The sequence below is a fragment of the Nicotiana tabacum genome, chromosome 6 (genome assembly GCF_000715075.1).
Source record: "Nicotiana tabacum cultivar K326 chromosome 6, ASM71507v2, whole genome shotgun sequence".
NCBI classification, from domain to species: Eukaryota; Viridiplantae; Streptophyta; class Magnoliopsida; order Solanales; family Solanaceae; genus Nicotiana; species Nicotiana tabacum.
In genome coordinates, this window is record NC_134085.1 from 159,943,299 (window position 1) to 159,970,313 (window position 27,015).

The following is a 27,015-nucleotide window of genomic DNA, read 5'->3' on the forward strand; positions in this document are numbered from 1 at the left end:
AGGTACCAATAGAACAAAAATCCCAGTGCAAGAGGCCAGTAAAGCCAACGGAGGAAGGGCAGAATGAAACAAATTCCCAGTAGTATGGAATCAGAGATCCAGGCAATCCAATTCCAGGAGAAACAAACAATACAAATCCAAACAATAGATTTAGCCGACAGTTGAAAGAAGGCAGAACTGATTTGGACAGTTTGAACAAAACTGAGAGTCGAACAAACAATAGGAAGAAGACAATTTCTGATCTTTGTGATATCCCTTTCCCTATCTCCTTTCTTTTCAAATTCTAATGTCAATCCTCAGTTTTGAAATCTATTTGGGTTATCAAAAAGAATTCTTTTCCAGTTTCTGTTTTCAGAATTTGAACTCTCAGGTGTTCCCCCTCAGTGTCTCTCTCTCTCTCTGTATGCTCTGTCTGTGTATCTCTATCAGCTCTCTCTTTTCTCTTATATCCTCACAGTGTGTGTATCCCTCTATGTCTGTATGTATATATCTGTATGTATTTCCAACTCCCTTCCTTTTTCTCCAGCCCCCCTTTTATAAGCCTTAAACTTACTCCTTTTACAGCCTGATAGATTAAAAGAAACCCCTCCCATGTGCCCATCTTCTTTTCAGTTCTACTTTAGCTATTTAAGTATTAAACCCCATCATTCCCTTGGCAGGCTTAACTTTCCCATTTTATTAACTAAAAGCGGATATGGGCAGCAGGAGGTAGTCTGACAGCACATGTTGTCAAACTATTTAATTCAAAAGGGCCTTTATGCCCATGTTGTGCACATGCCCTCCAGTTCAGATTACCATTACAGCCTACACCTTAGATTTCTGAAATCAAATTAGCAATTATAAGTAAACTGAACTTAGTTCTTAATTGATTCAGGCAATGTTCAACAGAAGCAAATCGATTTATTTTTGTTCAGACAGTTGAAACTAATTGACGACATATGTCGACTCGACTATATTAGTTATAACACATACAATCGTAGCCAAAATCAGACATTTAACAGTATCACACAAGGTTCGAATTATACTGACTAAGCAGAATTGTACTCGAGGGGTCAGCTAATTAGTACAAATTTGGAATTCAACTAATTGCACAACAAATACATACATACACACTGTCAGGACAAGTAAAAAAAGACACTCAATCAAACAACAAAGGTTCAGGCAAAGTGTACAGGACACAGTTAATAGAAACTCAAAATAAACAGATTTCAACAATCATGAACAACTTTTAAAACAGAACACACGGACTAAAACAAGTAAAGGAAAGAAAGCAAACTCACCTTAAAACTCGAAAAATCAAAAGTTTTGAACTCGGATTTGGACAGACCTTTCTTAAGGCTGAACGGACTTTAATCGAAGTGTTTCTCAGATGAGAAACACCTCGATTAAGGTCCATTAGGCCTTAATTTCTTTGGCTCGAACAAAACACGGACCAGTGACGAGGAACCCTAAGGTTCGAAAACTAGATCCGGGATTCATGCTTCCCTGGTCAGATTCGGACCAAACCAAGTATGGTTTGGTCACGAGGGGGTCTGGGGAGTGTCTGGTATGAATTTAGGGCAGATCGGTGTAGATTAGGTCCCGACTCGAATCTTCAAATGAAGATTCGAGAAGGTGGGATAGGATTCGAGGTGTGTGGTCGATAGATTTGGGTTCAGGACGACAAGGGGGTTCTACGGTGTTAAGGGCGAGGTCACCGGCGTTCATGCCGCCGGCTTTCATGGCGAAGGTATGCAGGGGCGGCTAGGGTTTGAAGGGTTGGGGTCTTGGTGAAGACGACCTAAAGCAGGGGGGTTTGGATTAGGGCACGGGGTAAAGGGGGAAGGGTTTATATACGGGGTGGATGCATTGATCTCAACCGTTAGATCGATCTAGATCTACGGTCTGGATCCGAGGGCTTAAGTGGAACGGTGTCGTTTCGAGGGTAAAGGGTTTGGGTTGGTCCGGGTGGCAACGGGTCGGGTTCCTCAGTGGGTTATGGGGAATCGATCTTGACCGTTGATCAATTTGAGATCAACGGCCCAGATCGACCTGGATTAACACGACGTCGTTTGGACGCTCTGGTGTTTAGCTGGGACTGGACCGGGTAGGCCTGGTTTTTGTGCATTGTTTGTTTGGGCCAATTTTAATAAATTGGCCCAATCCGGAAGAAGAAGGGATCTTTTTATTATTTTTATTTCTTTTTCTTATTTATTTTAAAAACAAAACTAAGCAAAATCAAATTAAAATTAAATACACACTCAATACAATTATTCGCACACACACTAAAATATTTCAAAACAGGTAAAATCAAACAAAATAAAATCACGGACGAAGATGCCTATTTATGATTTTCTATTTAACGACCGGATTACGGTTCGAATTATGCATGGCACACACATTTTTTTGTATTTTGTTTTGATAAAGTAAAAATGGGCCAAAGTCATAAACAATTAACGAAGTGCCATGTAAAAATCCAAAAATTGTACAGCAGGGCCAATTATTATTATTTTTTATTTCTTTTGGAGCGATTGTCGTGCGAAACAAAAATCACGTGCTCACAAAGATGGAATACCTGGAGTGTAAGTTCAGCGCTGAGTAGAGGGAAGTAGGCGTGGATGTAAGGCTTGAATCACAGGTCATCCCGAGTAGAGACAGCTTCAAGTACCTTGGGTCGGTTATCTAGGGGGAGGGGAGATCGACGAGGATATTACACACCGTATCGGGGTAGGATGGATGAAGTGGAGGTTAGCATCTGGAGTATTGTGTGACAAAAGAGTGCCACTGATACTCAAAGGTAAGTTCTATAAAGCGGTGGTTAGGCCGGCCATGATGTATGGGGTTGAGTGTTGGCCGGTTAAGAAATCACATATCCAGAAAATGAAGGTATCAGAAATGAGGATGTTGAGGTGGATGTGTGGGCATAGTAAGATGGATAAGATTAGGAATGATGATATTCGAGTGAAGGTGTGTGTGGCTCCCATTGATGGCAAGATGCGGGAAGCAAGGCTCAGGTGGTTCGGGCACATTCAGAGAAGAAGCCCAGATACTCTGGTAAGGAGGTGTGAACGACTGGTGGTGGAGGGCTCGAGAAGAGGTAGAGGGCGGCCTAAGAAGTATTGGGGGAGATGATTAGGCAAGATATGACGATGCTTCAGATTTCCGAGGACATGGCACTTGATAGGAACATGTGGAGTTCGAGTATTAGGGTTGTAAGCTAGGAGGTAGTTGAGTCTTGCCTTATGCCATAACTATGGGAGACTAGTTTGGTAGGGATACTATTTTGCTTTTGCTTTGTATCATTCCTCTTGATTTCATGTCGTTCTTATTTTTCATATATATATATTTCATATTATTTCTGTGGTGTTACTAATATTATCTTCTTTTATCCTTTTGTCTTCTTGAGCCGAGGGTCTTTCGAAAACAACATCTCTACTCCTTTGGGGTAGGGGTAAGGTTTGCGTACACACTACCCTCCCCAGACCCCACTAGTGGGATTTCACTAGGTTGTTGTTGTTGTTTTGTTTGCTAGGGTTTTAAGACATTGAGGAAGAAGAAGATGCAAGAAGAAGGCGTCTGATTAAACCCAGAATGAGAAGACATTATTATCCCGCTACTAATAAGACTGGTCTATGATGTGTTGAGGGTAATTTCGTCGTTGAATCTCTCTTTAATTGGTTATGGCATACATATATGTCCTTTTTTTTGGTCAAAGGGAAAATTATTTATAGATATATAACTACAAACTAGCACTGGCTAAGTGGGGTGCCGCAGATCCCCTAAGATGGTCATGTTTTGTTCAACTGTATCAATATTACATGCCAAAAATTTCCTACTATTTCAATTACTAGGATGTTTGCCCAAAGCACATCATTTGCAAATATCGGAGGAACTGTTAGTATGGTAGTTCTCCCAAAAAATTAGAATTTGTTGCCTCATTTGCCAGTGCGTCAGCCACTCTATTATGCTCCATGTAGATGTGTCTCACCACCACCTTGTCCATCCTTTATATCAATAACCTGCATTCACAAATCATAGGATCATAAGTTATATTGCATGTGAGTAGTATTTTTATTACTTCAGTCGAATCTGTAGCTATTTCTAAAGGAACTCATCCATTTTGTTATGCTATTTGGAGACCCTTTAGCAGTGCTTTTAATTCTGCCATAGTATTGGTGGTGTGTGGTATGTTTTCCATGTATCCCATAATCCAGTCCCCATTATTAATCCGGAATACCCCACCAATTCTCTTAATGCCTGGGTTGCCCTTGGCTGCCCCATCAGTGTTGAGTTTATATTTCCACTCATGGGAGGGCTCCCATTTAACTCTGAAATGAAATGGCTTCCTAGTCACACCTTTTTGCGCCAACGTATAGTACTCAGTTGATTTCGAGATGGTATTGTTAGCCTAGATGTTATCTTTCTTATTATTGAAAAGGTTGTGGTTTCTTGCTAGTCAGACGTGCCAGAAGCAAAAAGAAAAGGATATTTTCCCATCGGATAACATTGTTAAAGGACAACTTCTTTAGCTTGTTCCAAGTGATTGGCCAAAGATGTGCTGAGAATATATAGGATTCAATTGATGGCTTTCAGTAGTTCCCTTGGATATTAGTTCATGATAGAATCGGGTAGCACTAGGGCATTCAAAGAAGATGTGGTCACTGGTTTCAAGCATTGTTGAGCAAAAACATCATTCAGGGTTGCAATTAACCCCAATTTTGTGCAGGAAAGCTCTAGTTGGTAGCTTATCTTATGCAAGCAGCCGAATGAAGTTTTTAATTTTGTTAGGTACTTTTAACCTCCAAATCCTACTGAAGTTACCTTCCTACTCATTCAATAGATATTTATTATTGTTGCTATGGAAGGTATAGGCTTATTTGATAGTGAAAGACGCATTTGAAGTCAGTCCCTATATTAGCATGTCTTCCTTGGTAGAGTTAGTAGGGATGAAGGTTAATTTGATTAGGTTAGTAATGTTCTTAGGGATGTCTATGGAGATGGATGAGGTATCCCAGCTCCCTGAATTCTAGACAGTGTTCACTTTGGTAGCCATGTCATTTGGGGTTATGGACCCACAAACATGTGCCTAATTGCTCATTGGTTTGGGATCCACACATCTGTGACGACCCGACCCGTTGTCTCATGAGTTACTACCCCGTTCTTCCCATTTTCTGCTTTCTTATGTTTCATTATCGATATTGGGTGCGTTAGAATTTATTTGGAGTAATTTTGATAAGACACGAGACACTTAGTCTCTTTTAAGAAGTCTTAAGTTGGAAAAGTCAACCGGATGTTGACTTATGAGTTAGAGGGATCAAAATTGAATTTCGATGATTTGGTTAGCTCCGGGTGATGATTTATGACTTAGGAGCGCAATTGGAATTAATTTTGGAGGTCCGGTGAAGAAATTAGCTCATTTTGGCGATTTCCGGTTGATAGGTGAAATTTTGATCCGACGGTCAGAATGGAATTCCGAAAATTTGTAGCTTCGTTATGTCATTTTGGACTTGTGTGCAAAATGTGAAGTCAATCGGACGTGATTTGATAGGTTTCGACATCGGAAATAGAAGTTGGAAATTCTAAAGTTCATAAAACTTGGATTGGAGGTTGATTCATGATTTTAGCGTTGTTTGATGTGATTTGAGGCCTCGAGCAAGTCCGTAATGTATTTTGGGACTGGTTGGTATTATTGGTCGGGGTCCCGGGGGCCTCGGGTGTGTTTCGGATGCCCAACGGGTCATTTTTGGAAGATTTTTGCCGTTTTGAGCATAAATGTAATGATCTAAAGGTTCATTTTTAGTTCTAGAGATCCAAATTTGATTTCGAGACTTCCAGAATTTAAATCATGAATTATAAGACTGATCTGGAAATTTTGGTTTAATTTCATCAAGTCGCGATTGGGTTTTTGACGTGAAATGTGAGTTAATCGTTTAACAAGCAAAATGGGTATTGAACTAGGCAAACGAGCTACGAATTGAGTTTAGATTGAAGGGTTGTGTTTGTATTATTATTTGTGACTCATAGGAACAAGAATCGTTTAATTCCGAGTTCGTATGATGGAGTTAGAGCCCTTTTAGTGAAAAATGGTTGTGTTGCAAATTTCTTAAAAGCTGCTGTATTTTCTGCATCAGTGAACAGTACCCGCGCGTGAACAGTACCCGCACGTGTGAACAATGAACAGTGGCCTCACGCAGGTGAACAGTGACCCGTGAACAGTGCCGTGTACAGTAACACGTGAATAGTACCCGTGAACAGTACCAGACAGAATGTTAAGTTCGGGAGATTTTTCCATTTTTGACGATTTGGAGCTCGGATTTTGGGCAATTTTGAGCGAAATATCACGGGAAATCTTGAGGTAAGTCACTTGTGATCATTTTTACTCCATAATATGGAATTATCATCGAATAATCCGATTAGATTACATGTTTTTGAGGAGTAAATTGAGGATTTATGCCTAGGGATTTGAAAATAAGATTTAAAGATTTGAGGGGTCATTTGAACTCTGATTTTGGTAAATTTTATATGTACGGACTCGTGGAGAGACGAGGAATTCGGTGATGTAACTTTTGTAATTTTTCGAGAAGTGGGACCGGGGCTCGTGTTTTGCGAATTTCGTGAATTTCGATATTTTTTGAGTCTTTTCGATTGAGTTATATTCCCTTAGCCTATTGTAATGTATTTGTTGTGGTTTTGACCAGATTCGACGCGCGAAGAGGTAAATTCGAGAGGCAAGGGCATAGCGGAGTAGACGTTGGACTGTCTTGAGGTGAGTAATGATTTTAAATGATGCACTGAGGGTTTGAAACCCCGGATTGCACAACATACTGCTATGTTGAGATGAGACATGCGTTGTATGACAAGCGCGTGGTCATTTACTATTGGGGATTGTGACTTGGTCCATCCGAGTTGATATTTTTACCATGTAATTGATAAAGATTTATTGTTTTTCACTATGATTGGGGCTTATTGCCATATTTGGGCTTCGTGCCAATTATCTGAAATCTTTTGTGAATTTACATCACTATTTTCCTCACGAATTAAAATATTATTTGAACTCAGTCCAATTGAATTATATTATTTTGTGAACTCAGCTACATTTATACTCAACTCGAGATTTAATGATATTTATAATGTTGTTGAGCTGAGCACTATTGTTTTACTGATGCCCAAGAGGCTTATGATTATTTTCTGGACTGATTGAGGCCGAGGGCCATACGTGAGGATATGTTGAGTGATGTGAGGAGGCTTTCAGGCCTCGAGTGTTATATGAGGAGGCTTTCAGGCCTCGTGTGTGATGTGTGAAGGCTTTCAGGCCTATTGATATTGCGCTTGGGCTGTAGGAGCCCCTCCGGAGTCTGTACACACCCCCAGTGAGCGCAGGGTACCCAGGTGAGTTGGGAGTGGGCCCGAGAGGCCGTTGCTTGTGTGTGGTGAGTTGGGAGTGAGCCCGAGGGGCTGATGTTGTGTGCTGGTGAGTTGGGAGTGAGCCCGAGGGGCTGATGTTGTGTGCTGGTGAGTTGGGAGTGAGCCCGAGGGGCTGATACTATACTGAGATTTACATATTGAGCCCGAGGGGCAAGCCTTTGATTTATCCTTACTGTGGAAATTAATTGGCTTCACTGTTTTAAAAGAAGAATTATCTGATACTCACTGTTTTACTGTATAACTGATTTTACTGCTTGGGATAGCGCTATATTGTGCCGTTATGAGATTTCATGTTTTCAGTCGTTATTTATTTTTATTACTCACTGGGTCGGAGTACTCACATTACTCCCTACACCATGTGTGCAGATACAGGCAGAGCTGAGTTCGCTCTTGAGCGCTGATTCTTTCCAGACCAGGCGATGACTAGGAGTAACGAGGTAGCTGTTGACGTCCGCAGCCCCGTTTTCTCCCTTATCTTTGTTATTTATGATAATTCCAGACTTTGTAAAATATTATTAAACTCTGTAGTAGCTCATGACTCGTGACACCCCGATTTCGGGCTGAGTTGGGATGGTTTTCCTTGTTCTATCACGTTTATTTTGAATTTAAGATTATATTGCCCATGATTTAGACTTATTCCTGCTAAGTAATTATAAATAGATGTACTGTTTTGTTGATTGGCTGGCCTTGTCCTCACGAGAGGCGCCATCACGACCGGGTTGGGATTTTGGGTCGTGACAAGTTGGTATCAGAGCCTAGGTTACTAGGTCTCGCAATTCATGAGCTGGTTTAGTAGAGTCTCGCGGATCGGTACGGAGACGTCTTTACTTATCCTCGGGAGGCTACAGAACCTTTAGGAAAAAACTTCATATTCTTGAATTCTTAATCGTGCCTCCATGATTCAGCTTGAAAAAGTAACTTTTACAGTTCCTTCCACATATTCGTATGCGCGAATGAATGCTCAATATTAGATGTGCCTTGATGGCTTGTAATTCCCCGATCGATGGGCGAGGTGTAATCTCTGTGAGTTTGATGTTAGGCCAGTCGGGAGGACTTGAGGTCGGATCATTACCTATGGCTTAAGCACCGGGGTGCTGATTATGTGAGCAAGTGTTTTGAACATATATATTCGGTATTGTCCCTATTAGTGAGAATGATAGATGGATAGCTACGTGATGAGTATGTTACAACCGCGAGATGTATCTATATGACTTGGAAGTGACGATGGAGAACTGTTGGATGATTGGTGGACTATTAAGTGTTTGATTTTTCATTGTGATGCTTTGTCAAGTTGTGGATGTGTTGTTAGGATGGTTTTGGTGATTCTCTGGCAGGTGGATAGGCCCAATTACAAAGGAAACTTTGCCAAAATTTTTGAAAATTTTGGGACTTAGTAAAAAAAAAATTGTAGCCTAAAGAGTGGGCTTAACTGTTGTGTGAGTGAATGCAAAAATTGTAGAAGAGTTAAAATTTCTGATGATTCGTGTTTCCACAAGCTTATGGAGGAGTGAGTTTAATCTCACCATGGTATTACGGCAGCAATAGAGTACGTGCGCGTGATTTATTGAGTGTGTTTGATCTATGGCTTTGAGCCAAGTTAGGGAGTTTGGTATCAAATAAGTTGATCGCACGATTATATGCTATATTGGTTCGAGTTTGATGCATGCTGGCGAATCAGTTCTGGTTGTGGAAGTTGGGCCGAGAATGGCACGAGTGAAGGAAATTTTTTGACAAGATGTCATAAGCTCGGATGGGCAGGAGATGAGTTTCGATGTTTACGGAAAATTGGTATTGTCTTCAGCGTCACCTAGGATCGGTGTTTTGTGAAAAGGGTTTGCGTCCTGGTTAGTAATTCTTGATCACTCTTCAGCGTTAGTGCGACCGGTGGTTTGGAGGTACGCTCCAGATATTGTTGTGGTAAGTTGTGGGAGTGTGTCCCATGGGAAGATTTTTAAGTGTGGCATGTGATTCACTTGATTGATTAAAGATGTAAACCAAGTATGGAGTTTATGATGGTGTCGTTAAATTAAAGATTCATGCCTGGAGGGCACTTGGCATATTGGGTTGTGAACTGGGGAGGATTACTCCGATTGTGATGGTTGTTCTTGTGTTTATGAAGAAAATGGAAGTTATTATGGACCTTTGAAAGGTTATCGGACTAGTTCAGTGGGATCAGAATCGTCTTGAAGTCGATGGATAGATTTAATGTGAATAATGGCTCTATATCAGGCAAGATGTGTTCATTTTAGTAATGCGATCCTCATGGAGGAGTAGTTACGTTGATGTTTCATTGTCAGATATTTCGCGTAGTGATGCATTGCGCCGTGTGAGTTGTGAGACGACTTGACAAATTGCTATATGTGGAGAATTTGTGTAGGAATGACGTTATATGAGCATCTTGGCTCTTGAAATTCAGATTGTACATCGCACCTCAGTTGTGCTTGAGTTTTGTAGCTTATAATGCTATATGTCCCTCAAAGATCTTTTTATGCACTTAGCATGCTTACGACCGATACTCGGTATTTTGTTGTAATGAGCAAATTTGGCTTGATGTGTATCTCCTTATGTGAGATCTATGTGTGGATCGGGTGGCACGCCGCCATGGGTATGTTATCTGGATCGGGTTGCACACTGCAACAATGTGATTTTGAGTATAGTTTTCTATATGCTATTTCGTATGCCTTGCTTCCTATTTTCTAAGGAAAGTCCGTAGTAGTGCGTGGAATTGGTAATTCCTTCTTGAGTTTGTTTTCCTTTTGTACCGCGTTAGAATTGGTAGCCTATTGGTATATTGAGGCATCATATGCGACTTTTGATTATGTTTATTGCCTGAGCAGTTCGTAATGGGTGAGACGCGATCATTGAATTCGAGATCAGTGCAATCTGAGTATATGAAGTAAATTAAGGGGCTAAGACCATTATTTGGTTCAAAATGAGGTGATAGTTCTTGCCAGAAGTATAGACCCAATGAATATTTGATTCGGCGGTGTTATGAATTTATACAGACCTCATCTGTCATGTCGGTATTGTAAAAAAAATGAACAAGATCTATGTATATCCTGCAGAGCATGGGATGTGTAATAATTTTTCTTCTAGATGGGATCAATGGAAGTTCTTGACTAATTGAGTACGTAAACATTCATAGTTTGGAAGGGAGGTGAAGTCCTCATGTTACCTTAGGATGATATGGTATATGCGACATGTTGTGAAGGATTGAGATTTGAGTGTGTAAGGTTATGGATCAGTTCTGAATGGAAATTCATAACATTCTTAGGCAGTACGGGCAGCTTTAGGTGATTAGAGGAATGAGCTTCAGATGATTAGGGTGAATGATCTTTAGATGATTAAGGAAATTGTATTTCTAATCATAGTGATTTGTAGAGGTTATATGTTTCAGAAAAAGGCCAATGTGATTAAGTTGATGGCACTTCAATAGTATTGCGACACTTTAAGGCTGGATCGACTACTGATATTCGAGTTGCTTGTATGGCGCATAAAATTTTAGAGTATTTATTGTGGGATGATTGTGTATTAAAGATGTGCATGTATTCGCACCGTGGAAATTGGGGTCAGATATGATGATGCGTGTGCTATATGGAGTTGGAGACTGGGAGTTCTCATGTACAGGCTATATTGTGGTTGTGGATCGTGTGCGTCGGTACTATTTAACGGCTATCAGGATTTGGAGGCTCAAGTGGATCTTTACTTGCTGGTATGTTAGATTTTGTATGTGATGTCAGAATTTAGACTGGTTGTCTTAGCGTCAGGCAATTCTGAACTATTGTGTCATGGGCTATGCCGGAAATGCCTTTGGTTGAGTGGCGAGGTGAATTGGATTATGTTCTATCAGATTTGCGTGGTATGTATTATTTGTTTCACCGTGGGTGTAATGATTTGCTCTGGCTCCAGCCATCAATTGGGCATGGTTGTCGATTTCAAGCATAGTGACTTGAGGTGTTTCATGTGGAGTAGTATTTGGATAAGATCGCACGTTGCAGCAAAGTTGTGTGGAAACATGACCTTGCGGGTCAAATTTGTGTGTCATATTTCTATGATATGAGACAGGGTCTCAGCCTTGTGTTGTGGCAGTACTAGTGAATTTGAGGTACAACTCTCTAAGTTGAGTCATTTTCATGATTTGAGTATGTTCTAACCGTTGCTTATTGGTGCGCATATTATACAAGTTGTGACTTAGTCCTGTATTAATGTGTAATATCACCAGAGTGGTGTGTTGGATTCGAAGTGATCGTTGGGGTCATTAATGAATACAATCGGATTTGATTTCAGCATGTTTGATGGGTAAATATCGAGGTTCGATTCAAAATTTTGTTATGATAATTGCTAGAGGAGAAATGGCATCATGAATGGTTGATCTGAGCAATGGTTATGATTTATTGCGTGTTTCAATTATCGTTGGCAGTATATGAGAGTGTTGGAATGAGGCATTGGCGAAAAAGAGATTTCTATCTGTATTTGGTTGTTGCGGGCAACTGTTGCGAATGGAAGTTATCGCTTCATTTGTTTGAGTTATTGGTATATCATATAATTGCACCTAAGGTTGCAGGCATGGTCTACTACAGCTAGTTCAGACATATTTTGAATGTAGGTGTGAGGTTCTAATCTTGTGTATGATTTCCGAAAAGGTGAAATGTGGCTCTATGATTTATGTGCTAGACTGGATTGTGTAAATTCGATTAAAATGTGTTATCAGACCTATATGAGAGAGGGTGATGTGGGATCATCCACGGGTTTATGCTGATAAGGTCATTCAGCTTTTGGTTGGCTTCTAGGACAACTCTGGGTACGCTCGAGGACGAGCGGTTGTTTAAGTTGGGGAGAATATGACGACTCGACCCGTCGTCTCATGAGTTACTACCCCGTTCTTCCCATTTTCTGCTTCCTTATGTTTCATTATCGGTATTGGGTGTGTTAGAATTTATTTGGAGTAATTTTGATAAGACACGATACACTTAGTCTCTTTTAAGAAGGCTTAAGTTGGAAAAGTCAACCGGATGTTGACTTATGAGTTAGAGGGCTCGAAATTGAATTCTAATGATTCGGTTAGCTCTGGGTGATTATTTATGACTTAGGAGCGCAATCAGAATTAATTTTGGAGGTCCGGTGAAGAAATTAGCTCATTTTGGCGAAGTTAGTATTTTGGCGATTTCCGGTTGATAGGTGAAATTTTGATCCGACGATCGGAATGGAATTCCGAGAATTTCTGTAGCTTCGTTATGTCATTTTGGACTTGTGTGCAAAATGTGAAGTCAATCGGACATGATTTGATAGGTTTCGACATCAGAAATAGAAGTTGGAAATTCTAAAGTTCATAAAACTTGGATTGGAGGTTGATTCATGATTTTAGCGTTGTTTGATGTGATTTGAGGCCTCGAGCAAGTCCGTAATGTATTTTGGGACTAGTTGGTATTATTGGTCGGGGTCCCGGGGGCCTCGGGTGTGTTTCGGATGCCCAACGGGTCATTTTTGGAAGATTTTTGTCGTTTTGAGCATAAATGTAATGATCTAAAGGTTCATTTTTAGTTCTAGAGATCCAAATTTGATTTCGAGACTTCCATAATTTAAATCATGAATTATAGGACTGATCTGGAAATTTTGGTTTCATCAAGTCGCGATTGGGTTTTTGACGTGAAATGTGAGTTAATCGCTTAACGAGAAAAATGGGTATTGAACTGGGCAAACGAACTCCGAATTGAGTTTCGATTGAATGTTTGTGTTTGTATTATTATTTGTGACTCATAGGAACAAGAATCGTCTAATTCCGAGTTCGTATGATGTAGTTAGAGCCATTTTAGTGAAAAATGGTTGTGCTGCAAATTTCTTAAAAGCTGATGTATTTTCTGCAGCAGTGAACAGTACCCGCGCGTGAACAGTAACCGCGCGGGTGAACAATGAATAGTGACCTCAGGCATGTGAACAGTGACCCGTGAACAGTTCCCGTGAACAGTACCGGACAGAATGTTAAGTTCGGGAGAATTTTCCATTTTTGACGATTTGGAGCTCGGATTTTGGGCAATTTTGAGCAAAAAATCACGGGAAATCTTGAGGTAAGTCACTTGTGATCATTTTTACTCCATAATATTGAATTATCATCGAATAATCCGACTAGATTACATGTTTTTGAGGAGTAAATTGAGGATTTAGGCCTAGGGATTTGAAAATAAGATTTGAAGATTTGAGGGGTCATTTGAACTCCGATTTTGGTAAATTTTATATGTACGGACTCGTGGAGAGACGAGGAATCCGGTGATGTGACTTTCGTAATTTTTCGAGAAGTGGGCCCGGGGCTCGTGTTTTGCGAATTTCGTGAATTTCGATATTTTTCGAGTCTTTTCGATTGTGTTATATTCCCTTAGCCTATTGTAATGTATTCGTTGTGGTTTTGACCAGATTCGACGCGCAAAGAGGTAAATTCGAGAGGCAAGGCATAGCGGAGTAGATGTTGGACCGTCTTGAGGTGAGTAATGATTTTAAATGATGCACTGAGGGTTTGAAACCCCGGATTGCACAACATACTACTATGTTGAGATGAGACACGCATTGTATGACGAGCGCGGGGTCATTTACTATTGGGGATTGTGACTTGGTCCATCCCAGTTGATATTTTTATCGCGTAATTGATAAAGATTTATTGATTTTCACTATGATTGGGGCTTATTGCCATAATTGGGCTTCGTGCCAATTATCTGAAATCTTTTGTGAATTTACATCACTATTTTCCTCATGAATTAAAATATTATTTGAACTTAGTCCAATTGAATTATATTATTTTGTGAACTCAGCTACATTTATACTCAACTCGAGATTTAATGATAATTTATAATGCTGTTGAGCTGAGCACTATTGTTTTACTGATGCCCAATAGGCTTATGATTATTTTCTGGACTGATTGAGGCCGAGGGCCATACGTGAGGATATGTTGAGTGATGTGAGGAGGCTTTCAGGCCTCGAGTGTTATATGAGGAGGCTTTCAGGCCTCGTGTGTGATGTGTGAAGGCTTTCAGGCCTCGTGTGTGATGTGTGAAGGCTTTCAGGCCTATTGATATTGCGCTTGGGCTGTAGGAGCCCCTCCGGAGTCTGTACACACCCCCAGTGAGCGCAGGGTACCCAGGTGAGTTGGGAGTGGGCCCAAGAGGCCGTTGCTGGTGTGTGGTGAGTTGGGAGTGAGCCCGAGGGACTGATGTTGTGTGCTGGTGGGTTGGGAGTGAGCCCGAGGGGCTGATACTATACTGAGATTTACATATTGAGTCCGAGGGGCAAGCCTTTGATTTATCCTTACTGTGGAAATTAATTGGCTTCACTGTTTTAAAAGAAGAATTATCTGATACTCACTATTTTACTGTATAACTGATTTTACTGCTTGGGATAGCACTATATTGTGCCGTTATGAGATTTCATGTTTTCAGTCGTTATTTATTTTTATTACTCACTGGGTCGGAGTACTCACATTACTCCCTGCACCAAGTGTGCAGATACAGGCAAAGCTGAGTTCGCTCCTGAGCACTGATTCTTTCCAGACTAGGCGGTGACTAGGTGTAACGAGGTAGCTGTTGACATCCGCAGCCCCGTTTTCTCCCTTATCTTTGTTATTTATGATAATTCCAGACTTTGTAAAATATTAGTAAACTCTGTAGTAGCTCATGACTCGTGACACCCCGATTTCGAGCTGGGTTGGGATGGTTTTCCTTGTTCTATCACATTTATTTCGCATTTAAGATTATATTGCCCATGATTTTGACTTATTCCTGCTAAATAATTATAAAGAGATGTACTGTTTTGTTGATTAGCTGGCCTTGTCCTCACGAGAGGCGCCATCATGACCGGGTTGGGATTTTGGGTCGTGACAACATCATTGATGAAGCTCACCTCTTTTTCCTTGTGGACAACCCATCTACTGGGCTTGTTGCATGTATCCCGGCCTTTGAGAATACATTGCCAGGTTAGAGATTTGGGCTTCTTGGGGGTATGGTTCCAGTTATAGTGCTTTGAGATTAGGACTCTAGCACATAAACTGGAGGTATTATGGTAAATCCTCCGGCAGTCCAGCATGGGAGGCTTTATTCTTATACTCAGCTTTCTGCAAACCCAACTGTCATAATTCAATTTCTCCGATAGGCCGTGAGGGCGCCCAACGTTGCCGCTAGGAAAGCCAACAGTAAATTAATCATGTGATTGCTCTTTTTAATAAAGTTTCAAGTAGTTGAATTTCATTTATTAAGAAAATAAGGAGTAGAAAATTTAATAAAATAAAAAGAAGGCTAACGAGTGAGCAAAATGCAGTGAAATGAATACTCCAAAACCATAAAATCTACTAGTATATGTTCCAAGACCTAGTTTCACGAGTGTATGAGCAACTAGTAGAATATACAAAACTCTAACTACTGTCTGAAATAAAGAAGATAGAAAATAGATGCAAAAGAGAAACTCTAGGTGCTGCAGAACGAGTCAGAAAGCAGCTCACTACTAGGCCTCGGGGTAACGGGGTATGCGCCAATATGCTCGCCAGATGCACCTGCCTCAGATCCATTAGTGTAGAAGTGTAGCGTGAGTACATAAATAACATATACCAGTAAGTATCTAGTCTAACCTCAAAGAAGTAGTGACGAGTGGTCGACATTGACACTTACTATGGGCTAACAATAAAATATAGAAAATTCTAAATAAGCATGGAATATGTAAATAATAATAATAACTCAATAACAAGCAATGAATAAATAATTCTTTCACTAATAGTAAATTCCAAATCAATTTCTATTATTTAATAATTATAACCTCTCAAGCATAGAATAATATCAAGTATGATTAGGCTCCGAGTATTATCACGCATGATTTATGCTGAGGTCGTATGGTCCGATCTAGAATAATGTGTATATTATCGAAGGTCGAGCGACACGAACCATAGATGCATCTATTCTGCTGTTGAGGCATTCGACCCGCTCCACAAGAGAAAGGATACTTTATGAACATCCGATTGAAAGGCTATTACAAGGCTAATATACAAAGAAGTACAATTTCAATTAGCTGTCAAGAAACCCGCCAAAATTTAAGTAAGTGAAATTTGGTATTTTATAATTCCTTTATCAAGTTCCAATATAATTTAGGCACTTTAATTAGCAAGTAGGATGAAAACATTACAAGTATTTCATGATTTGGGTCCTAAACTACCCAGACATAAGCATAATTAGTAGCTACGCACGGACTCTTGTCACCTCATGCGTACGTAACCTCCACAATTAGAAACAAATAGTAGTTTAAATCATCTATGGGGTAAATTCTCTCTTACAAGGTTAGACAAGATACTTACCTCGTCTCAAAGCTCACTTTCCGGGCCACAAATTCGTTCTGAAGCCTCAACTTGGTGCCGAACAATCCAAAACTAGTCAAATGTTATATAAATTAATCGATACATGTTCAAAAGCTCATAATTTAACTATTAGAGTAATTACCCAACTCAAATCAAAAATTCCTAAAATTTATCACCAGGCCCACGTGCCCGGATTCTGAAATTTTTTCGAAGATAAATGTTGCCCATAACCTCACGAACTCAAATATATAATTTTCATCCAATTCCATGATTATTTTCGTCGTTAAATCCTATTTTTAACAAAATTTAGGTTTTTCAACTAAACACATAATTTTCACAAGTTTTAATGTTTAAATCTACCCATAATCTATGTATAACTTACATTGGATAGAAATTACTTACCTTTAATAGCTAGGTGAAAACCCCTCTCTAAGAAGCTCCAAAAATCGTCCAAGAAGTGAAATAAATGAGCCAAAATGGCCTAGTCCCGTCTTAAATGAACCCTTTTCGCCACCAACAATTTTTACTTTTGCAGAGAATTGGCCACTTCTACGGTGCCACACCTGTGAAAATCCCATCGCAGGTGCGGTCCTAGCCCAGGCGACCTGACCTCGCTTCTATGGACGGGCTCCGCTTTTGTGGAAGCTACGTCACACCTGCGGTCTAGTCCTAGCCATCCTCTTCTCGCATCCGCAGCCCTTCTATCACAGAAGCAAGGACGCTTCTGCGAAAGTCCCTCCGCTTCTACAGGTCACTGCCCACTTGCCCAAAAACGCATCTGCGGCCAAAAGCTCACACTACGGCCAAACTCTCGCAGGTGCAGACGCACCAGAACTGGTGCACCAACAGCTCATTTCAATTTCAAACTTGATCCACGCATCGTTCAATTAGCACCCGAGATCCCTGGGGGCCCACCCAAACATACAAAAATGTTCGTAAACATAAAACGGACTCGCTCGCACCCTCAGAATGCGAAAAACAACACTAAAACTAAAAATCACAACCCAAAACTACATAGGATCAACTTATGAACTTCAAGTTCTTCCAACTTACTCCGAATGCGCCGAATCATACTTAAACTACTCGGAATGACACCAATTTTGCATGCAACTCTCAAATCACCATACATAACTATTCCCGAACTTGGAATCCCAAACAGACCTCGATAACATCAAAACCTACTCCAAACTAAATTTAAAGAACTTTAAAACCTTCAATGCGCCAACTTTTAACTTTATGCGCCGAAACGCTCCCGAGTCATCCAAAATTTGATCCGAACATACGCCCAAGTCCAAAATCATCATATGAACCTTTTGGGACCGTCAAATCCAAGTTCCGAGGTCATTTACTATAAATGTTAATTCAAGTCAAACTTAACCCTTTAAAACCAATATTAAGGAACTAAGTGTTCCGATTTCAACCCGGATCCTTCCAAACCCGAACTAACCATCCCCGCAAGTCATAAAACAGTAAGAGAACATATGTGGAATTTTGTTTAAAGGAACAGGGTTCTATAAATCACGCACTTTCTGATTCGCGTAACTCTTTTGTCTGGACTGTGCTGTGCGAAGACGCTCCTGAATCAATTATACCTTTTCCAAGGCATCCTTTACCGATTCAGTACCATATAACTTAGCCTCGTCGGGCTCAAACCACCCAATAGGCGAACAACATTGCCGACCATATAAAGCCTCAATTGGAGCCACCTTGATGCTAGACTTATAATTGTTGTTGTAAGAAAACTTGGCCAAAGGCAAGAATCAATCCCACTACCCTCCGAAGTTAATCACACATGCTCTGAGCATATCCTTCCAGATCTGAACTGTCCGTTCCGACTGCATATTGGTCTGCGGATGAAAGGCTATGCTGAGCTCTAACCTGGTCCCCAACTCACTCCTGCTCTCCAGAAATGCGAAGTAAACTGAGGACCTCTATCTAATATGATGGAAACAGGCACACCATGCAATCGAACAATCAACTGAATGTAAATCTGGGCCAATCTCCCTGAAGAATATGTGGTCACAACTGGAATAAAGTGTGTCGACTTGGTCAACCTACCGGCAATGATCCAAACTACATCAAACTTCCTCAAGGTCCGCGGCAACCTAACTACAAAGTCCATAGTGATGTTCTCTCATTTCTACTCAGGTATAACCATCTGCTGAAGTAGGCCACCTGGCCTCGGATACTCATATTTAACATAATGGCAATTTAGGCACCTCGCTACATACTCAACTATGTCCTTCTTCATCCGTCGCCACCAATAATGCTGCATCAGGTCGCGATACATCTTCGTAGCACCTAGATAAATAAAATACAGAGAATTGTGCCTCCTCTAGAATCTTTTCCCTCAATCCATTCACATTAGGAACACATAGACAACCCTGGAGTCGCAGAACACCATCCTCACCGATAGTAACCTCCTTGGCACCACCCTGTAGAACCGTTTCCCTAAGAACCAACAAGTGCGGATCATCAAACTGATGAGCCTTGATCTGCTCGAATAGTGAAGACTAAGCGACGATGCATGCAAGAACTCGGCTGGGCTCTAAAATATCCAACCTCACACGTCTGTTTGCCAAGGACTAAATGTACAAAGCTAATGGCCTCTCCTATACTGAAATGAATACTAAACTACCCATACTCTCTACCTTTCTGCTCAAGGCATCTACAACCACATTCGCCTTTCCCGGATGATAAAGAATGGTAGTATCATAATCTTTACGAAACTCAAGCCACCTGCGCTGCCTCAAATTGAGATCCCTCTGCTTGAACAAATGCTGCAAGCTACTATGATCGGCGTAAACCTTAGAAGACACCCCAAAAAGATAATGCCTCCAGATCTTAAGAGCATGAACTATCGCGGCCAACTCCAAATCATGCATGGGGTAATTCTTCTTGTGGGGATTCAGCTGACGTGAAGCATATGCAATAACTAGGCCCTCCTACATCAATACACAACCCAAGACAATGTGTGAAGTGTCGCAATATACCGTATACATCCCCGAACCAAAAGGCAACACAAGAACTGGTGTTGTAGTCAAAGTCGTCTTGAGCTTCTAAAAGCTCGTCTCACAATCATCGGACCAGCGGAAAGGAGCACCCTTCTAGGTCAATCTAGTTAAAGGTGATGCAATAGATGAAAAGCCCTGCACAAATCGACGATAATAACCTGCTAATCCTAGGAAACTCCTGATCTCGGTTACTGAAGTAGGACGTGGCCAACTCTGAACTGCCTCAATATTCTTGGGATACACCTTAATACCCTCGCCTAATACAACATGTCCTAACAATGCCACATAATCTATCTAGAACTTGCACTTGGAGAACTTAGCATATAACTTTTGTTCCCGCAAGGTTTTAAACACCACTCTCAAATGCTGCTCATACTCCTCCAAGCTAAGCGAGTAGATCAAAATGTCATTAATGAAAATAATGAGAAACGAATCAATATATGGCATGAACACCCGGTTCTTCAAATCCATAAACGTCATCGGGGCGTTAGTCAAACCGAAAGACATCATTAGAAACTCATAATGGCCATATCTAGTCTGGAAAACTGTCTTTGGAACATCTGAAATCCCGAATCTTCAACTGATGGTACCCCAATCTCAAGTTGATCTTAGAGAACACCCTATAACCCTACAACTGGTCAAGCAAATCATCAATACGCGGCAATGGGTACTTGTTCTTAATGGTAACTTTGTTCAACTGGCGGTAATCAATGCACATCCGCATAGTCCCATCTTTCTTCTTCACAAATAACACCGGTTCACCCCAAGGCGACATACTCGGTCTGATGAAAACTTTTGCTAGAAACTCCTCAAATTGTTCTTTCAACTCCTTCAACTCTTTCGGAGCCATGCGGTATGGTGGTATAGGGATAGGCTGGGTACCTGGCAGCCAAATCAATACAGAAATCGATATCATAATGACCGGAAGATCAGAAAGAAACACATCAGAGAAATCCCGGACTATGGACACTGAATCAATCGCCGGAGTCTTTGTGGTAGTATCCTGAACATAATCTAGATAAGACAAATAACCCTTCTAGACCATGTGTCGAGCCTTCATAAAAGAGATAATCCGACTAGGTACACTGGCAGACGAACCCTTCCACTCCAATCTAGGCAAATCTGGCATCTCCAAGGTAATAATCTTGGCATGGGAATCAAGGATCTCTCGAACGCGAAGAACAAAATACCTGCAACTGCTGGAACAAAAATCTGCAACTTCTTAAACTCCAAAATGATCCGATTGACCACCCGAAACTCACCCGAGGCCCCGGGACCTCAACCAAAGGTACCAACACATCCTAAAACCTTATTCAAACTTGTTCCAATCATCAAATCACTCAAAACACATCGGATTCAAGCCTAAGTTTCTAAAATCTACCGAAATACGCTTTTGATCAAAAACCCGACCAAACCACATCCGAATGACCTGAAATTTTGCACACGCATTCCAAATGACACAACGAAGCTACTGCAACTCTTAGAATTCTATTCCGACCCTTATATCAAAATCTCACCTATCAACCGAAAATCGCCAAAATATCAACTTCGCCAATTCAAGTCTAATTCTACTCCGGACCTCCAAAACCCATTCCGATCACACTCCTAAGTCATAAATCACATCCCAAAGCTAATCGAACCATCAGAACTCACATCCGATCCCTCTAACATATAAGTCAACATTCGGTTGACTTTTCCAATTTAAACTTTCTTAAAAGAGACTAAGTATCTCAAACCTTATCAAAATCATTCCGGACTCGATCCGACCAACCCAATACCACAAAATATGGATAACGAAGCATAAAGAAATAGAAATGGGGGAATTAATTTTTTTTAATTATTTATCATTAAATGCACCATATGGAAGTTAAATGGGTTGGTGTGTTATTAATGTATAGTTTCATACTCTCATATACTCAAACACTAAAGACCTAAAAACACACTCTCCTACAAACACGAACTATGGACACCTCTCACTCTACCAAACAATCCCTAACTTACTCTTCTACTAGTGAGGATGAAGAAAAGAATCCTCTGACGTTTGAAGTGGTTATGAATGATTCATACATCAATTACGATGATCTGATTATGCATTAATGTTGTGTATATTGTTTTGTGTTTAAGCTTTATATTTTTTGAAAACTTAATAAAATTATTTTTTTTCCAGTATATTCCAAGAAAAATCTACAAGCATCTTCCTACAACAGTTGAAACCACGCTTCTTCATTATCATGGCAAAGAGTGGTGTGTATCTATGAGCGTTGGTGATCGAAGAAGGTTCAAAGAAGGCTAGAAGCTTTTTGTTTTGGATAATTATGTCAAGCGAGATTTCGTCGTCAAATTTACGTTGGTGGATGTTTTACATCACTATATATTGACTTTAATGTTGAAGTAAAGGGAGAAGGAACTCATGATCATAATTCGGTTGAAATTGATTAGTTTTTAGGATTAGTTTTGTGTTTTTCTATCCCTTTATTATCTTTAACCTTTTATGGTTGATTTAGTTATGCTACTTGTGCTTTTGATTTGCTATAACAATTTTTATTTCTTACGTTTGAAATCAATTTCAAAGACTATTTTTATTTTTATTTTTGTAACAACATATTTCCAACCGGTTGAGCATAAAGTCGTAGACTTAAAATTCAACGTAATTCTACCTACACACTACTAAAACGGTTGAGAATAATAAATGCTTCATTGAGAAGCTAAATATTTGAGACTAATAAATGCTGCATTGAGAAGCTAAATAGTAGGCATGAGAAACTCAATGGTAACCTACCAATCGGATTTTTTTGGAATGGAGAAGAGAAATTTTTTTGTGATTTTCCTGGAATTTTTTATTAGGAGATTTTACAAGTATAATTTATAAATTAAATATTTTCTTAATTTTTGTATCAGATAAGCAAACATTTTCATATAAAACGAAGGAAATTAAAAGTGGAAGAACCAGGGATTCATAAAAAGGGATTCAAAAAACATATATATTAGGATGTCACACCTAATGTAATATAGGATAATTTTATTTACAAAAACTTTGCAAATGAAAAAAAGAATCCTTATGTATTAAGTTATTATTCTTAAGAACTGATCTACCTTTATATAAGTCCTCATTAAAGATTAGTTGAATCTTAAAGCAAATTTCGAATGCTAATAAGTTCGATAAGAGAAAATTAATAAAAATATTTACTGGGAAAAAATATTCTAATAGAAATAAAGAAAAAAAATTATAGGAAAAAAAAGTATTGGAAAACATTATCCAACCGGATATTCTCACAGATGGATGAAGAGCTCATGAAAAGAATTTTGGGTAAACTAAATGGACGCATTGAAGAATGTAAAGTCTTTTTGGAAGAGTGTAAAGGGTTCATTGAAGATTGTGATTCAAATTTTAAGATACAAACCCTAACCCTAATCCTAGAAATATTAAAATATTATACTATAAATACAACTCTATACATTATTAATATCATTCATCCAAATTATCTTTTCTAATTCAAATTTCTCTGAAAATAACAATGGAAAGGAGCCCTATTAAGAAAATTGTCGATGAACATTTACATGGTTCACACATCAACCATAATATCCTGTACTAGGATGTTAGGAACAAGTTGAAGAACTTGAAGACGGAGACAAAACTGTTGATGCTACGTCTGACAAGGGAAATTGGAGCAGACTATGTTAAACATCTTCTCCTTGATTCTTACCCGCTCACTTTCTGCTACGACATACTTGAGGAACTTCTAGCCGAGCAAGATGAAGATCCCAATACTCCTGTGATTGTTATAAGTAGTGATACTGAAACCGCTTCCAAGGTTTCAAAGTCGGTTAACCAAAAGAATAAAGAGTAATAGTTTGTGTTTTTATTGTTCTTTTGTGATGCATTATAAGTAGTGATACTGAAGCTAAAAGTATTTTCCAAATATTATTTGGAATATGTTGAAAATTATCAATTAATCAATGAAAATGCTTATTTAGTATTTATTCTGTTTCATATACTTTTGATTCTTATTTTATTGCTACATATTTGAAAATATTTTTGCTTCCTTTAATCCATGGTTAATGTTATTATGGAACCAAAAGAAAATATACAAATACTCCTTCAATCCTTTATCGACTTAAATCACTTCTTCTGTAAAGTAACATATATATTCACAATACCAAAATGTAAAATGTGTACTATCTAGAGTTTCTTCTTACAACTCTCACTCCTTCTTCACAAAAGGTCCCTAAATACTATAAAGTATCACTAAACAACCCCTCCCCTTGACATCCCAAATTTAAAAATCTAATTTACTAAGGCATCACAATGATGAAAAAAGACCAAGTTGCAAAACCAATACCAGCAGGGTTCATAAATAACACAAGGGTCAGGAAACACTATAGAATTGATGGGAAAAGGAAGAAACAACACCTAAATTATTCTTGGTAATTGAGGTTGTCATAAGGTTGTTACAAATTAAAAGATGTGCAAGAACATGGAGAAAAGTTAGACAAAATACCCTCTCCTCAAACAAGTACTATATTAGATTTGACAAATTCATCATACACGTAGCTGCAGTTAACCTGCGAACTTGTAATCCCCAAAAATCCATTCAAGCAAATAAGCCCCATGCATGTAATTGAATAGTATTCGAACACCAAAGATCGAAATGCTAAAGAAGTCACAAAATTCGAACTTCATACATAATGAAATAATGAAGAAATTAAACATAAAATAATCATGCCCAACTTCATTACAACACTTGATATTCAAAAGTAAAAACAAAGTCATCAACACTTTCACACCAAATAGAAATAACAAACGCTTTTCAAACACAAGATAACATATGAACTAAAATTGACATAATTACGTTCCAACATTTTCAGACAGCTTCAACCCAATAAATATGTCCACTAACATAGCAGATGAAATAGCACGTGTTGCACTTTCATTTGTTACCACTTCTTCACTTTCTTCAACGGCCGAGCTTGAAGATGACTCTTCCTGTGAAAAACATGTTTTTTTTAAATTTGTTGAAGGCTTCTAAGGCTTCATCATAATATTGGAAAGCATGAAAGTAGCTACCCTCGACTCCAACAAGCATTTTAACACACTCAGACCAACTTTTGTATATTCTCGGTTTCTTACCACAAAAAATAACAAACACCATAGATTTGAGTTTTTGTTTACCTTTAGCAGATTTTTCAAATTCATCGAACGCCGATATGGCCGCATTGTGAGACTTGAAAGACTGGAAGATACTACGCTTAACCCCGATAACCATAGGAGAACATTCACTCCATGAGTAGTATATTCTTGGCCTTTTACCAGAAAATACAACAAATACTTTGGAAGCATTATTCTTCTTCGAATGTATCCTTAATCTATTAACTAAAACTTAGAAGAACATAGGAGTTTAAATGAAGGTTTGTTTAAGTATGGGTTTCGGCCATCTAAAATTTAAAAGAACATAGGAGTTTAAATGAAGGTTTGTTTAAGTATGGGTTTCGGCCATCTAGGGTTTGTTTAAGTAGGGTATCATGTGTTTAAATAGTAGGTCTTTGAAGACCTACTAAAAAATATACGAAATACACACTCAAATACTAAACATATACGAAATACACAATTAAATACATATATATAGATGACTTATTTCGAATTATATGAGTGTATACTACCAAAAAAAGGATGGAAATATGTTTTTTTTAAAAGAAAAGCTTTATGGAAAATAGGATTTGAACCCTTGAGATTTTTCATGTATTGAGAAGACAAATATTTAAGTGCGAGAGAAATATTGAAAATATTACTGAAAAGGCATTTTGGGTATAAAAATTTGGCTGAAACCCTAATTAGGGCGTAAAATTACCTAAATAACCCTATTTGGGTCAATCTGGCCAAAATCGGTGTGGCCAAAAGGATTTTCCCTTAAAACAAAACCAACCCCGTCACTTTATTATATTTTCTAGATGCACTTACTTATAACTGATTTATTATTTGTTTCTCATTTTTTAATCGTGGTATACACATTTTCTTCTATTATTAATATCTAATCATGCATATTTGCTGTTTCAAATTTATCTAACCTCTCATTTCGACTGTTGCAGGTATACTTGTGCATAAGTATACTTCTTTTTCCTGTTAAATAGTACTTAATATCAACTCATGCTCGCTTCACTTTTTTCTTAAAATAATATGCGCTCTCTATAAATTACAACTCATACAATCATTATAAGCTTTATAATATCTTGTGATACACATGCATAGTTGGTTAAATCTTTTATCTAGAAAATTTTGAGTTTCCCATTGTAATGACCCGGCTGGTCGTTTTGAGCTTTTGCACTTCGCTCACCAGTTCTCGGGCATGACTAGCCCCGTATGCTGTTTTATGACTTATGTAAATCGTTGATTTTGATTTTTCAGGATAATTGGAATGTATTTAGAAGAACAGTCCTCAGTTTGAAGTTTAAATTTGAGAGATTTGACCAAGTTTTGACTTGTTGGTATATGATCTCGGATCGGAATTTTTATGATTTGATTAGCTCCATTAGGTGATTTGGGACTTAGGAGCGTGGTCAGAATGTGTTTAGGAAGTTCGCTGAAGGTTTAGGCTTGAATTGGCAAAATTGGAATTTTGGCGTTTTCCGGTTGATAGGCGAGATTTTGATATAGAGGTCGGAATGGAATTACGGGCATTACAGTAGCTCTGTTGTGTCATTTATGATGTGTGTGCAAAATTTCAGGTCATTCGGACGTGGTTTAATAGACGTTTTGATCAAAAGTGTAATTCGGAAGATTTTGGAACCTTAGACTTGAATTCGAAGTGATTTGGTTGATTCGATGTTGTTTGAGGTATTTTGAAGATTGATACAAGTTTGAGTAGTGGTATATGATGTGTTTGTGTTTATGATTAAGGTCTCGGGGACCTCGGGGTGGTTTCGGATAGTTGGTGGAAGGGTTGGAGTGGAGTTTGGGTGCTGAAGCATTTTAGTTGCTATCACAACCGCACCTGTGGTTGGGAGGACGTAGGTGCGATGCTCGCAGAAGCGGAAGGCAGCCACAAATACAGCCAAGATGAAGTTCTTCGGGAACCGTAGAAGCGATGAAGTGGGCGCACCTGCGGTAGTGCAGGTGCGATGTTATAACCGTAGATGCGAAAATGGTCATTTAAGTGGAAATGCGCAGATGCGGTGTATTAGCCGCAGAAACGGGACCGCAGAAGCATGAAAAGGACCGCAGGTTTGAAAATGTCTAGGTCAAAAAGTATAAAAGGTTCCCTTCGCGATTTTGAGTGGGCT